Raw genomic sequence first — 15,658 nt, 5'->3', positions numbered from 1 at the left:
GGGGACCAGCAATGACCAGGATGCAAACCACTCTGAAACTAGGCTACATCTATCCCTAAGTGGGGTCTAAGAAACCCAACTTCAATCCTGAAAACCTTCTGGAAATGATAAGGTCAAAGGCCACAGAAAAGGTCACACTCAGACACCTGTCTCTAACTGGCAGCAAGAAACCACGCCGGCTACTACAGACTTCCTCTCGCATCACCAGGCTCGGAACTCAAACTGTGAGAAAATGAGCATCTAGGAATGGCTCCTCTGCACTGCAGCATCCAAAGATCAAGACCCCAAACACTGCACCTCCCCATCACAGGGTCCCCACACTGCACCTCCCCATCACAGGGTCTCCACACCGTGCACCTCCCCATCACTGGGTCCCCACACTGTGCACCTCCCCATCACAGGGTCTCCACACCGTGCACCTCCCCATCACTGGGTCCCCACACCGTGCACCTCCCCATCACAGGGTCTCCACACCGTGCACCTCCCCATCACTGGGTTCCCACACTGTGCACCTTCTCATCACAGGGTCCCCACGGTGTGCACCTCCCCATCACAGGGTCCCCACACTGTGCACCTCCCCATCACAGGGTCACAGTTCTGTATTTTTCACGTGGGCTATGTTTCGAGCCCACTATATTAATGGACTCTTTTTGCTGCTAATTTGCATTTGCTGCGCTTAACACTCCTTGTGCAGACTTGCCACTCTACTGATGAAGTTCCCAAACTCCATGACAGTGGCGGTATCCTATCCTCAGAAGAGTAAGCACAGCCCACCCTGCCCAGAATCAATGCATACACAGGCCATGCTCTAAGGCTGACCATTTGTTGGCCACGTGTCTCTGAACCATCACATCTATGACAGACTCAAATTCGCCAAGCATGCTTCTGAGCACCGGAGACAACATATCAGGCTTTCATGTCTGTGAGACCCACGCTTTGTGCATTATAGGACCGGCCTCTCAGGTGTGTTGTCAGAGTCATGGCCATGTCATGACATCTGAGCTCTCCAAGCATGACCCAGCTGTCCCCAGTCTGGTTCAGTACACTGTGCTCTTTATTTCCACACCACCTCTGCACAGTGAGCAAGAATTGGGCAGAAGTAAGCTCTCCGGTATAAAAACTGGGCTAGCAAAACGTAAAAGAAACCAAAATTAACCCATTATTAAAGCAATGTAAGAACCGGGAAGGAACAGGTTAAAATATAAATTCCTCGGATGTTTGGGCCTCATTTGTTTCAAAATTTTACGAGGGTCACAACGGAGACATTTCCATGGCTTAAAAACTTTTTTAAAAAATAAATACCTTCAGGGAATTAGAAGGTACATTTATAGACTGAGTAGATCCTAATAAAAATCCTGGCATCCATCACAACAAACACCCTCTTGGAATTTAATTTCCTTTTTCCGCATACAACTGACTACAAAAATTCACTGATGTTGCCACTAAGGCAAGTCACAATCTGCCTAGAGTGCAAAACTTCAAAGCCCCAGCAGAGGCAGAGAACTTGGTGGAAAGAGCTTCCTCATCTGAATCCACTCTCAGTCAGATTCGCTTCCTCCATGACCTTCCGGCACGTCCCTTCTCGTACCCTCAACCCCCTCCAGGGTCCCAGAAGCCGCCAAATTCAGTTACCTTTTCCTTGTCCAAAAACAAAGAGAAATCTAGAAAATGAGCAAAAGAAAACTAGCTATAGCCATCTCCATCTACCAACACAGGACTTGCCCTTCCTGGCTTCGGATTTTCTTCAGTTCCTTCTAGAACCCATCCATAGCCCTAGGCCCTGGAATGTTCTCTGTGTAAACTGGGATTGGCGTGGGGAGGCAACAGCCAGAGGAATTATTCATAAGGACAAAAATGTACTTTAAAAAACCTTTCTCCCCTGAGGACAATTCCTCCTGGAAGACTTAATCAATCCCATTATCTGGAGTGCCAGAGCAGGGAGAGAGAGGAGGGGCCAGCCTTCACCCGGCATTCACAGGTGAGGGAGAGCAGCAAGGCAGATCACAGGCCAGGGTGAGGCCAAGGGCTCAAGACTACACCTGGGCCTACTATGCTCCATGTTCACTTAACAGGCAGCGTTCAGTGTCCTCCAGTGCTCATGGGGCAGCATCCTGAGTAAGATCATGTGGATTTTCAGGTTTGTGATGTCACTTAGAGATTGCAAGCTTTTTAGATGGATCGCTTTCTGTAGCTGCCAAAGGCTGTCTGGATGCAGAGAAGCTGCAGTGACCCAGAACTCGGCCTCTTGGCTTTGCTTTCTCACCTGTGAACCGAAGCCCATTCCACTTCGCCAAGTCTAAAAAGTCAGGACGCAAATGGTAACTATGTTGGAAAACATGATTTTTGTTAATTCAGCAGTCTCTGTTAAGGTCATATTCACACATGCACACAATACAGATGTATGTATGTATGTATGTATACATATACTTGTTTTTGGTTTTTTGTTGTTGTTGTTGTTGTTGTTTTGAGACAGGGTTTCTCCGTAGTTGTGGAGCCTATCCTGGAACTCACTCTGTTGTAGACCAGGCTGGTCTTAAATCAGAGATCCGCCTGCCTCTGCCTCCTAAATGCTGGGATTAAAGACATGTGCCACCAGCACCTGGCAACAATACAGATATTGTAAGGGTTGGCTATAATTAGTCAAGCCCTTAAGTGTTTAAGATATTATTTTATACTATCTTAAACTTAACATCTACTGCCGCTCCCAAGAAACTAGCAAAACATGTTTAAGGATTACCAAAAATGACATGGCCAAATCAAACCAATGTGGACTCTGAAAGCTGAAAATGGAAGCAGGCAGAACATTGTTATGATAGAACACGAAAATCCTCCCCACCTGCCCACACTGCAGCTTGGTAGTTAATAAGCTGGTTACTATGATTCTGTGACTGCCCTCAGCACCCAAGTTCAGACGAGGGGCTGCCGAGGGTCTGGGGAATGAGATGGTGCAGACACAGCACACACGGCTACTTGAAGCTATTTCTCACCAGCTCCACCCACGCATACCTCATGCCTATTTATTTACTACTTTCACGTGAAAGAAACCGGCTTAGTTCCAAACACCAGGCGCAATAGGGCATCGGCCCGCTACTCCTAAACTGGGGAGAGAAGAGATAGCAGGGCTGCAGATGCTCGAGGCTCAGACAGAAGGATAATGAGATCTGGACACGTCCTTCAGGGAAGGCTCCATCAAGCCAACTCAGCGACCACCCCGGGCTTGAAGGCTAAAAAAAGAAACCGTCCATGCCCATGGGTGATATGTTCAGTGTGTTCTCAGCTTTAGAGCTACTTTACAGCAAAGACAAATGGGCAGCCCGGAACAGGCACCGCCTGGATACACAGCACTCACAATGTACACCTCCTACCAAGAATGACGGTTTGGCTTTGTGTGGTCAATCTTTTCAGTTTCTGCCTTCCTCTAAAACTATCGCAGTTTCTTCCAGAGAGCAGGCAGAAACGTATGTACACACAGGTGCCTGCAAGTCACACAAGGCTACACTTCAGTCTCCCACAGAAACCTATTCCTGCCTCCCACAGATTATCCGGCTTTTCCCTCCTATTGCATAGATAACACTGAGGTCCGGAGGGCTAACCCAAGGTCAAGTCCGGCTGGTACACTGAGATTCTCTCAAGGACCCAAGAGGCCCCTGGCCTGGGCCCACAGCTGTGTCTTACTGTGCTGGACTTGGCAAATAAGTGTCTTGGATACTAAGTTTATTTGGAGGTGGGGGGGGGTCATCGGGTTCATCAAAGGGCACCGCATAGGTTGTCCTAACATAGGTGGGCATCCGCTGAAACCTTGTTTGGGAAGTATCCAGCGACAGACAGAAAATCAGAGGCCAGGTCTCCCATCCACACACTAAGCCTAGATGTGCTGTGTGGCTCTGGGCAGCTGCTGGCCCAGCCCCGGGAATCTCTTAAACGCTAGGGGGCCCGGGCTTTCGCAGCGCTGAGCGGGGAATGAGAGGGTGGGTGGGTGTGCGTGCTCCATGCGGTCCCATCCCACTCTCCTCGGAACACCCTACACGTACCGTTCACTCGGCGGCCCGCTCAACTTCCCCAGGACAAACGCACCGCAGTGTGAGGTGAATGAGGCACCGGGAGGGGCGGTCCTGGAGCCCGCGACGCAGGAAACCACGCTAGGCTCCTTCCCCACGGGGGCCCCGGACGCCACGAGGGGCCCCCAACTCTGGGCCGGGCCCCTGGGCCGCAGCGGGGAAGAGGCCAGTTCGTCCCCGCCGCCTTCCCGGGTTCCCCGGCCGCCTGTCGCCACCTGCAACCCCGCGCCCCTCTGCGGGCCGCGCGGGGCCTCGGCCGCCCGCGCCGCACTTCCCGCCCGGCCCCCGAGGCCAGCCAGCCGCCCCAACTTTTCCCGGCCCGGCCCGGAAGGCGCGGCGGGGAGCGCGGAGCCGTCCCGCCCGCCAGCGCGCGCCCCCCGCGGCGCCCCGGCCTCCCGCAGCCGCGCGCCGAGGCCCCGCCCGGAGCCGCGCGGTCCCCGCAGCCCCCGCGCCCACCTGCCGCCGCCGCGCACGGCCGGGTACGTGGCAGGGGCCGCCGCTCGCCCGCCTCGCCTCTGCTCGCGCCTCGCAGGCGGCTCCGGGGCGCGGGAGCGCGGCGCCAGGCGCCCTCTGCCGCCGGGAAGCCGAATCCGGCGCCCTAACCCTAACGCGGCGCCGGGCCACGCGGCACCCTGCACCCCGCGGGCGCCCCGCAGGCCTGGACGCCCGGCCCGCCAAATGCAGGCACGCACGCGTCGCTGGCAAGGCCCGGCGGAGGCAGCCAGGCCTGCCGCACCCCGAGTCTGGGAACCAGTGAGTGGGAGCTGGGGTCTGGCTCGTCAAAGCGAAGTGCTTTATCGCACGGTCAATTGCCAACAGGCCAGGTACACCCAGCCGCGCCTCCGCCATTGCTGAGGGGGAAGGGAAGAGGTAGGTTTTGGGGAGTGAGTATAAGTTCTAAATTCTACATGACTGAGAAGAGACAGGAGGCGCTGGCTTCCACCCTTGCAGAACTGTTTTCTGGTGGTCTTTGAGGACACAGAAAGCTGCACCATTTCCTATCTGGAGCAGGTCAGTGCCTGATGGCGGAAGTTTGTGCTGTGACTTGTGCCTGGGGTTTATGAGGAAGCAAAATAAAAATACAGATCCTTCCCCTCCCATGCAAGTAGGCTTTCACGCCTCAAGGGGATGCTCTGGCGACAGTGTTTGTTTCTTGTAAATTATACATGTGCACACATGTTGAGTTTATCATAAATAAAATGGGATTCCTTGCTCCTTATCTCATCAGTATTAAAGTCCCACAAGGCCCTGAGCTAAATGTTACTAAGGACTTGTAGCCAAACACAGGATTTAAATCAACCACTGGCTCAGGATTACCAATTTCCTTTTGCCAAAAATGAACTCATCCATAATACTCATAAACCTACTTCCTGATACTGTGGTTTGAAGGTCCACAGAGATCTTGTACAGCACTTAGCATAGCCGTGCTTACTTATTTTATTACTGGATTATTGCAGGATGAAAAAACACATATGTATAAGAAGGCTACTTTGGGGGTGTAAGGAGATGAGTCAGTAAATTAAATGGCCACCCAAGCATTGGGACCTAAGTTCAGATCTCTAGCTCCATAAATCCTGAGCATATTGCGAGTGCTCTCTCGCTCTCTCTCTCTCTCTGTCTCTCTCTGTCTGTCTCTCTCTCTCTCTCTCTCTCTCTCTCTCTCTCTCTCTCTCTCTCTCTCTCTCTCTCTCTCTCTCTGTCTCTGTCTCAAATTCCTACTGGGGGAAAGGAACATTCCTGAACTCTTTCTCACCGACCAGCTAGCCGAGCTAAAAGGTCAAGATCTAGATTCCATGAGAGACCCTGTCTCACAAACAAGGTCTCAGCCATAGAGCAAAGACCACTAGTGTTGGCCTTTGACCTCCACGTGCACAGGTACCTGCAGGCACACAGGGACACATACAAAATAAGGGCCAGTTTTTAAGGTTTATTTTTGTTTACACGTATGCTTGTGTTCCCTGAGGAGACCAGAAGAGGGCACCAGATCCCCTGGAGTTTCAGTTACCAGAGGTTCTGAGCTTTCTGATACTGGGACTAAAACTTGAGTCCCCTGGGAGAACTGCAAGTGCTCTTAACTTCCGCGCTCTCTCTCCAGCCCCTAAAAAGGCGATGTTTTCACTTGAGGACATCTTTGTATCTTAGGTTTTGTTGAGATGTTTTTGTTTTGTTTTGTTGGGTTTTTTGTTGTTTGTTTGTGGTCCCTCCCCCCAGACAGGGTTTCTCTGTGAGCCCTAGCTGTCCTGGAACTAGCTTTGTAGACCAGGCTGGCCTCGAGCTCACAGAGATCCACCTACCTCTGCCTCCGGAGTGCTGAGATTGGACATCCTTAAAACCCCATGTGGTAGCTCTTGCCTGACCAGCAGTCAACCATGGGAACAAGGCCTCTCCTGTCTCTCCTCAAGCTGATACACTGGTTTGTTAAGAATGTGGCACTGCCCAGGTTTCCGCCAGAGCTTGTGACCGGTCCTTTAAGAAGGACTGCCTGTCGATGCGGCGACCTCTAGAGCACACGGGTGTTTCATAAAGCACTATCAGTGTAGTTAGCAAGCACATAGGACGCAGCTATTCAGTGTTGTGGGCCCTGATCCACGTTTCTGAAGATCCTATTTCCAAACGATCAAGGACACCGTAAAGGGGGAAAAAAGAGACCACTTTACTCATCTGTCCTAAGTATTCTGTCACATAACTCCCCACCCGTCTTTAGTATTGATAAAACTCCCCCAATTTGTAGACTCACAGAATTTTTTTGGTTGGACACAGATCTGAAGAGATTCAGAAAGCCACCACAATGGACACTCATCATTTCTGTTCAATTCTGCGTACTCAGAAAATACAGCCCAACACCCATAAACGTGAGGCAATGGGCAGAGGCTATCCTCTCTGCAGTTGCCTTCTGGCCTAACCTCAAATAAGGAGTAGCAATACAAATGAACCGATTCAGACATTACTCCAGCTTAGAAACCCCCACACTTGTGCCTTGCAGCCTTCCTACCTTAAGCCACCTTTGCACCCCCATGTGTGGTTCAGCAAGTGTGGTCAGCTTCAGACACCCACAAATGAGTAAAGAACCAGTTAAAAGAAACCACCATTCACCCTGCCCCCACACAAGGTAGATTTTGTTACTACACCCAAGATACCAAACTCCAGGGTAAGCAACCGTGTGAGGGGAAGACTTTGTCCTCAAGTTTGAGCTCTGGTGGGTGAGACATCACGGGTATCCTCCATCTAGGGCACCAGGAATGGCATGCAGTTTATATAAAGTCAGTAAGCCGCAAGGATCAGTCTGCAGCACTTTTTCCGCTAAATATGCTGTATATAACTTCCCACTGCCAAAGTCCACTGCCAAAAATTCACAAGTATTTTTATGAAGCATTGAAGAAATCCGCCTTTTAATAAGATGGCTCCAAGTTCCTTTATGTTTGGCAAGCACCTGTTTTGCATCCTAGTGAAAGGGCCCTCATTTACATGTTAGAGTTGCCTTTTCCAAAAGTCAAGAGTCATTGCTCACCCAGCACTCCCCTGACTTGGAAGAAGCATGCCCACCCTAAGCTGGCCCCCTCCCATGCTAACTATGTGACCACGTTGACCTGTGGGTATATTATGAGGTCTTAGGAACTGAGTTCTTTCTCCCTGCTCTTCTGGTGGGTGTCCCAAGATTGCCACAAAGAACCCCAGTCTAACCTCTATGAAAGACCCCAAGGAGAGAAAAGTCCTGCAACACAGCCTGGTCCTCACCTGAGCGAGTCTTGGGCAAAGCCAGCCACAAAGAACCCAGGATCTCAACCCATAAAATGGTACTGGTTTAAGTCATTCAGCATCTGGAATGGTTTTTACACGACAATAGATAATAGAGACACCCACCCTTTATGGTAGGCATTTCTACAGTTACAAGGTCTTGGTGAAATTCACCCAAGAATCAGTCTCCAGCTAGTGTTTTCTGTCATGAAGTATTCAGCTGCAGCCTGTGTCTGAGCTTAGCCAACCGTCACATTTTATGTAAATGCGTCTCCCAGAGTTCTTCACTGAATTGGTTCATCACTGAGCCTGGCAGGTTAAAATTCCTTTGCTGCCAGTATGACAAGGGGCTGGCAAGGTCAGCTTGTAAGCTATCAAGCTGTGAGCCTATTTGACTTGAATGCCAAGCGTAGGTGTCGTGGAGGCTGGGTAGTTGATTTCTTCCCTATATTGTAAGCTCCTTAATGACCCTGTGTGTGTGTGTGTGTGTGTGTGTGTGTGTGTGTGTGTGTGTGTATGCACGTGCATACTGTGGTGTGGTGCATGTGAAGGTCAGATAACGGCCGTGGGTGGCGGTCCTTGCCTTCAACCTAGTGTCTGGCGGGTTCTCCTGTTCACAGCTGTGTCTACCAGACCAGCTGACCTATGAACTTCTGGCAGTTCTCTCTTTGCCTCCCGTCTCCCAAAAAGGACATGATGGGATTGCAGATGCATGCATTACTGCATCTGGCTCTTCTTTTGGCTTCCAGGGCTAGAACTCAGCAGTACTGCATGTGCGCAAGTGCTTTGCCTGCCCCATAAGCCATCTCTGCAGCCCATGATGAGATGAGATCAGGAAACACTGGGGAGTGAAGAACAAGCAGGATCATTGACTCTAGTACCTCATTATGTCATGAAGAAACACCTGAGCTGGTAAGAGCCTCAGATCCCCAGGGATCTGTCTCAGCGCTGACTCTCTCATGCCCCTGAACTATTCTGGCCAGGAATCTGTCTCTCTGCAGACTCTCTCATGCCCCTGAACTGTTCTGTCCAGGGATCTGTCTCCACACAGACTCTCTCATGCCCCTGAACTGTTCTGTCCAGGGATCTGTCTCCACACAGACTCTCTCATGCCCCTGAACTGTTCTGACCTGGGGTCTGTCTCTCTGCAGACTCTCTCATGCCCCTGAACTGTTCTGTCCAGGGACCTATCTCCACGCAGACTCTCTTACGTCCCTGAACTGTTCTGTCCAGGGACCTGTCTCCACGCTCATGCCCCTGAACTGTTCTGACCTGGGATCTGTCTCCACGCAGTCTCTCTCATGCCCCTGAACTGTTCTGACCTGGGATCTGTCTCTCTGCAGACTCTCTCATGCCCCTGAACTGTTCTGGCCAGGGATCTGTCTCCACACAGACTCTCCTATGCTCCTGAACTGTTCTGACCTGGGATCTGTCTCCATGCAGACTCTTACACCCCTGAACTATTCCAGCTTTCCTTTTTAACATTTGTTGCAGTTTAAAATATTCTTCCTGGGGCTGGAGAGGTGACTCTGCTGGCTAAGCACTTGCTGCTCTTTCAGAGGACCCAAAATCAGCCCAGCACCCATATCAAGTGACGCACAACTGCATGTAACTCCAGTTGCGTGTCTGACCCCTCTTCTGGCCTCTTAGGGCACCCACATATATGGTACCACACAGAGACACATACACAATCAAAAACAAAAATAAATCTTTAAATACAATGATCTTGGACAATATCTTGGGCAAGCTAAGAACTAGGGTAGACAAGATCTCACACACACACACAATGGTAGTAGGTGGCCTGCAGTCTCTTCATCCATGTTTCAGAAGGGCCAAGAGCTGTGGTCACACAGGAATTGTTGGGGACAAACAGGCCTCCAGAAGACTCAGCTACTAAAACAGCCACTGATTTTCTTCTGTGCCTTCTAAACCACAAGCCCTACAAGAAAAGCAGCTTGGCCTTACATGATCAAGATTATTCCCTACGCTAGTAAAGACTCGTATATCTTCCCTGAGTAAAAGGGTGGGGGGTCCCAACTTCCTGTATTGGAAAGGGTGTGTGAGGGTGTTGACAGAGGTTTCTCTCCTTCCTGGTCCCACAGCTGTTCAGTTAAATAATGTGGGATTCCCATCTGTATGCTGTGAATACCACTGGTTAATAAACAACTGTCTTGGGCCTGCACAGGGAATAGAGGTAGGCAGGGGAAACTAAACTGAATGCTGGGGGAAAGAAGGCAGAGTCAGAGAGAGAAGCCATGGAGTCGCCACCAGAGACAGATATGCTGAAACTTTGCTGGTAGGCAAAGTTTGTGGTGATGCACAGATTAATAGAGATGGGTTAAAATAAGATGTAAGAGTTAACCAATAAGAAGCTAGAGCTAATGGGCCAAGCAGTGATTTAATTAATACAGTTTCTGTGTGATTATTTCGGTTCTGGGAAGCCAGGACAAACAAGTGGCCCTCCCACAACAGTTAAAGAAATACACAGAGGTCTACATTAATTATAAATGGATTGACCTATTAACTCAGGCTTCCTATTAATTCTTACATTCTAGATTAAACCATAATTCTTGTCTGTATTAGCCATGTGGTTTGTTACCTTTTATCAGCAAGGCATTCTCATCTTGCTTTCTCTGCATCTGGGTGATGACTGCAGACTGACCCTTTTCTCTTCCCAGAATTCTCTTGTTTTCATTGTCCCACCTGTACTTCCTGCCTGGCTACTAGCCAATCTGCATTTTATTAAAGCAATACAACTGACAAATATTTACAGGGTACAGGATCATTGTCCCACAGCATGAGGGGGAGGTTGGCACAGTAAGAAAGTCCAGCCACACTTAGAAAGACAAGTGTTGTGTGCTTTCTCTCCTGTGGGTCTAAAATTTTATGTGTATACCTAAAACTTTAAGTATATATATTATGAATGTGGACATCAAGCTGGCTGGGAAAAGGAAAGGGGCCAGTGGGGGGTAGATTTGGTCAAAAAGTCTATCATGTGCTTAATCAAAATGTTTTTATAGCTCTCACCAATGACTGTGCAGTTAGGAGGAAAAATCATATTGCTTTATATCCCTATGGGTCTGCATTTTCACCAGAAGCTAGCCTGTTCCCTCCATGAACTTTGCTGGAACCCAAGTTCCACAAAGAAAACTAATATATCTATCAAGCAGTGTAATAAAAACCTCTTTTTTTCTAACAGTAATATATAATTTTTTCACAAAGAGTTTGAGCAAAAATTATACCTACTCTATTGCACAGCACAGGCTACGCTTGACGATTCTCACAAAGCTGTTAAAGCCCTTAGAAGGAAACGGTTTAAGATCTCTGCTTTCGTGCATGCAAAGGACTAGATGAAGCCCAGATGAAGAGTTCAACAGATACCTTCAAGCTTAGGTCCTAAGCTCCTGGAGTTGACGCCACCAACTAAGAGAAGCAATCCCTACCCCTTCTCTACTAACAGCCAAGCATGGTATCCCAGGCTTGCTTCCACCTTAGCCTCCTCAGTGCTGGGATTACAGGCCTGTGCCAACCAGGCCCAGCTCAAACTTTAATTTCTTCCTAGAGTGCCATTAGCTTCCCTGTCTTCATGCACCTTTGACTCCTTTCAGGCTTTCACAAGGGTTCTTTGGGAAAGTAGGGTCACACTAAATCTACTACTACCCAGAGCCTGTTAAAAGGGGAGCTGTCAGTGTGTGGAGGACAGAGCTTCCCAAAGGCCAAAAATAGCCCACTACAGACTGAAAAAGAGCACTCCTAGTCCGTCTTTGTTTATCATGGCCCTCAAGAGAGCCATCGGTGACTCAGCTACCAGCTGTGCCTTTTTGTCTCCAAATTCCAACATCAGAACCTGTTTCCTGTCACCTCTTTCCTTGTCCCCAAGTGAATTTTCTTACCCAAAAACAGTGACAAAGGCTCTAGTCCATGCTCACCTCCTTAATCAGCCTACACCCTTTGAGTGAGTACATACTAGGTATTGAGTTTTGGAACTGACAGACCATGAGACTTTGGGGGAGATTGTCTGATGAGCAGGCAATGGCCCTGGAAGGAAACTGCTCCTATGTGGTCATCACTCAAGGCTTCTAGATCTTAGACAAGAATGGGAAAAGAATGGCTACTTCCCAGTGCATCAGAGCAGAGTCCTGGAGTTAGCCCTGTCTTCCCACAGACACAGCTGCAGCACAAGGACCACCTCCTCCCCAATCCTCCCAACAGCAGCTCCTTTCTCTACTCAACCCACTCTGGACTTCCAGAAATTTTTGACTACCATTGACTGCAACACCTGGGTGAGTGTCAGCCATGTCAGCACCCAGGTGAGTGTCAGCTGTGCCAGCGCCCAGGTGAGTGTCAGCTGTGTGAGCACCCAGGTGAGTGTCAGCTGTGTGAGCACCCAGGTGAGTGTCAGCTGTGTCGGTGCCCACCCAGGTGAGTGTCACCTGTGTCAGCGCCCACCCAGGTGAGTGTCAGCTGAGTCAGCACCTAGGTGAGTGTCACTTGTGTCAGTGCCCACCCAGGTGAGTGTCAGCTGTCTCAACACCCAGGTGAATGTCAGCTGTGTCAGCGCCCAGGTGTCAACTGAGTCAGCGCCCAGGTGAGTGTCAGCTATGTCAGCCTAGGCTAGTGCTCGCCTGTACTTCTGTAACCTCCACATTCAATCTCTTGGCTCCTGGAGAGGGAGCTGCTGCCTCAGTCTCCCTTTTTGTGCTTAAGGCCCTTGACAGCTTGAGTCGTAACCACCTGTTTGTTTAATAAAGGTGAATTTTATCTCAGCACATCCTAGTGTTCAGTATCTGATCTGATATGGGATAAGAGATAAGTCGGAGTTAGCAAGTGTGCTTTATACCTGAGATGATGAGGAAAAGGCAGGAAGAACACCTATGCAGAACTATGTAGAGCCGCCCCTGAAACCAAGGAGCCCAGCAGGCAGGGCTTTGATTGACTTAAGACCCCACTGTATCCACAAAAGCAGATGCTTTCCAACATGCATACCGATAAACTTGTTACCATTGGAAACACCATAACTCAAAATGCTTTGCAAACACCTAGACTGCCCAATATTGCCGTGTGGCCACAGAGTCTCCCGCACTGTCTGTCAGTCTGAATGTCACTGCCACAGCACAGCCTAGCAGCTTACTGTGGCTTACAGAGCTAACCTGGAAAACACTAAAGCTCAAAACTTACATACAGTTCCTGTCAAACTGACTTCAGCTCTGAACCATCATCACATCAGGATCAACCGTGTGCAGAGTCGAGTCCTGTTAACAGGAACACGAAAACGTATGAAACACAAGCGGGGGTCAGCGCCTGTCGCTACGTTGATGATACTCAGCATAGACTTTGCTTTCCATCTGCTTCACAGCTTCTGGCAGGGGGCGAGCAAAAACGCCTCACAATCTTTCTAGAATCGTCTTTCTTAGATTTGGTCTAGGCAGCATGTCATCGAGGGCACCCACCATTCCTTTCCTGACCACCAAGTTAGGTCACCAGATTGTAAGAACAAGGATGGGAGTGTGAGGAGCAGATCACTCCAGATGTGGGATGCTGATAAGATTGCCCACATCTGGCTCCTGCATCAGATCCTTCTAGATACAGCCAGAGAACCCTAAGTGGGATTCTGCCCATCACTTTGGTCCTAGAACTGAGGTCCCCATCTGTAGTCTGTGACTTGGAAATGATCCGTGAATATGTACCTGTAATTTAGTATGTACAGAAAACAGCTTTTCTTCTGATGAAAGGGTCTCCGGTTCTCAAAGCTGTCTGTATCAGTTGCCTTTCTTATTGCCATGACATAATACTCCACAAAAGCAATGTTAATGAAGGAAGTATTTATCCTGGTTGGAGTATGGGGGGCATCATACTCCAGGGTGGAGAGATCATAGAGAGGGGAGCATGAGGTAGCTTCTCACATTTTGCCGAGTCAGGAAGAAGAGAGTACTGGCTCTGCACCCCTTGCTTTCCCCCTTTATTCCGTCTGATACCCCAGCCCGTAGAGCAATGCTGCTCACAGTCAGGGTGGACTTTCCTACCTTAGCCCACTCGACAGACCTAGAAACGCTTTGGCTTGTACTGACCTTCACCGTGCTTCTTCCGTATGAAGGTAGGCAGCTCACGGTGTCATGAGCTGTGTATGTGACTTTGCCTCTACAGAAATCAGATATTTTCACATCATAGCATTACAGAGATCTGGGAATACAATTCATGCCTCTCGTTACTTTAAACTTAGAGCATTACTAAATCTTTAGTAGATTAAGTTATTCAACAAGTTAATGAAGTGTATGCTTTACTTGGTCTTCAATATTTTATAACTGTGTCTCAATAGAATTGGCTTTCTTTGCCATCCCTATGCTTTATTTTACTGAAAATATTTTCCTGAGATGAGGACCAAGAGCTCCATCAGGCTTCTGACTCACCTGCAACACCCAGAGGCCAAATGGCCCTTGAAAAAAAGTCCCGTAAGAGTCCCTTCCCCATCCAGCTTGATTCTACAACAGCCAGGCATCTTGACTTCTAGCAGTTCAACTTCTGAATCCAGCCAAGAAGCACACATTGCCTAGGCTCCAAAGAAAGAAACTTATATGAACCGTGGGACAGAATCAAAATGAGAAGGGAGAGGAGAAAGGAAGAGAGGGGACAGAGGGGAGGGAAGGAGAGAGGGAGAGATTAGGATGACTATATCCACAGAGGGCAGATTGGTGGGGGGAGGGGGGCATGGGGAGAGTAACCTGTCTGGGGCACAGGGCTTCCTTTTACAACTAGACAGGTGATCACGACAGAGCACTGCGTGTGTTCTAAATGCCACAAAATTATACAGTGCAAATGGTTCATTTTAATGTGAGAATTCTATTCTAGTCCAGTAAGATATAAAATGCAATAAGATCAATAATAGAAAACTCCATAACCACCCCTACTATGAATTATTTAAGGTCTCACTTAGAAAAATAAAGGGAAAATGCCCCAAAGTTTATTGGCATTTATTTTTTTTCCCTCTGCCCACCCTCCCCCACCTCACTAGTGCCTCCTGAAACTTCAGGCTGTTTCTGAAATTGCTAATGTGTACTTAGCCTCCACAGTAAACTCTGGTTGGCACTTAAGCTTATTAAAACATACCACTAAATACTCGCCTGACAAGCTATATTTCAACCCTCAAACGAGGCTTTCCTGTGCCAGGAGGCATTTTTAATGCACCTGCTAAGTTTCTCCTGGATTGGAAAATAGGCAGCAGTGGAGACTGAGGAGGAGCAGGAGGCGGCGCTCGTTTCTGTCCTAGGGTTGTGAGCTGGAGGACGTGGAGATGCAGTAGTGGGGACAGTGTGAAGTCCCCCAGCCCTCGGCTGTCTTTAAAGCCCTCTCCTCTCTTCTCTCCACGTGAGGGCTGGATTAGAGAGTTGTTCCATGACAGACAACTGTGGTGTCTGTCACACATCCCCCCTTCATGCCAGACTCTGGCTCTTGGCTGCTCTTTCCGCATTCTGCCCGTGGATACTAAGGCACCAGTCAGCTGTCTGATTTCTTGGGTTGTGAGCCGCACTACACGCTGGCCAGCAAGGGCTTTTTGTGAGAGATCTGAAGCACCATCTTGTCTTGCTGCCACGGATAGGACCTGGGAGATCACTGCAGATCTCCGCTCCCAGGAATGCACACCACAGCCTGGACCTCAGCCCTTGAGTACAGCCCCAATCTCAGGGCTCGGGCACACATGTCCTCCCTCTCCTCCAGCCCCTCTGCTACACACTTGGTCAGTAAACATTAAGGGACTATTTCCTAAGAAAGCTGCTACAGACACCACACAAGTCCGCAATGCCTTACCCTCGGGATCCATCTTAAAAATAAAGATTTTTCCACTTTATTTTCCATTTTGTCCCAATTAT

The 15,658-nt window shown here is 49.2% G+C and overlaps 1 protein-coding gene across 4 annotated transcripts in view; it reads right to left on the bottom strand.

The window, feature by feature from the left end:
- Positions 1-4,753, bottom strand: part of Smco4 (single-pass membrane protein with coiled-coil domains 4) — a 58,906-nt gene extending 54,153 nt beyond the window's left edge. Inside the window, exon 1 of one of the 4 annotated variants that reach the window (XM_057767938.1) lies at positions 4,515-4,753. The gene's annotated coding sequence lies outside the window, so the exon portion shown is untranslated. Of the gene's footprint in view, positions 1-4,031; positions 4,466-4,514 lie in introns of those variants that run through there. The other 3 variants (XM_057767935.1, XM_057767939.1, XM_057767936.1) reach the window with 3 other exon arrangements.
- Between the last annotated feature and the right edge of the window lie 10,905 nt (positions 4,754-15,658).

The sequence above is a fragment of the Chionomys nivalis genome, chromosome 4 (genome assembly GCF_950005125.1).
Source record: "Chionomys nivalis chromosome 4, mChiNiv1.1, whole genome shotgun sequence".
Classification (NCBI taxonomy): Eukaryota; Metazoa; Chordata; class Mammalia; order Rodentia; family Cricetidae; genus Chionomys; species Chionomys nivalis.
Note: the sequence above shows the minus strand (reverse complement) of the source record. Positions and strands in the feature narration are given on the sequence as shown.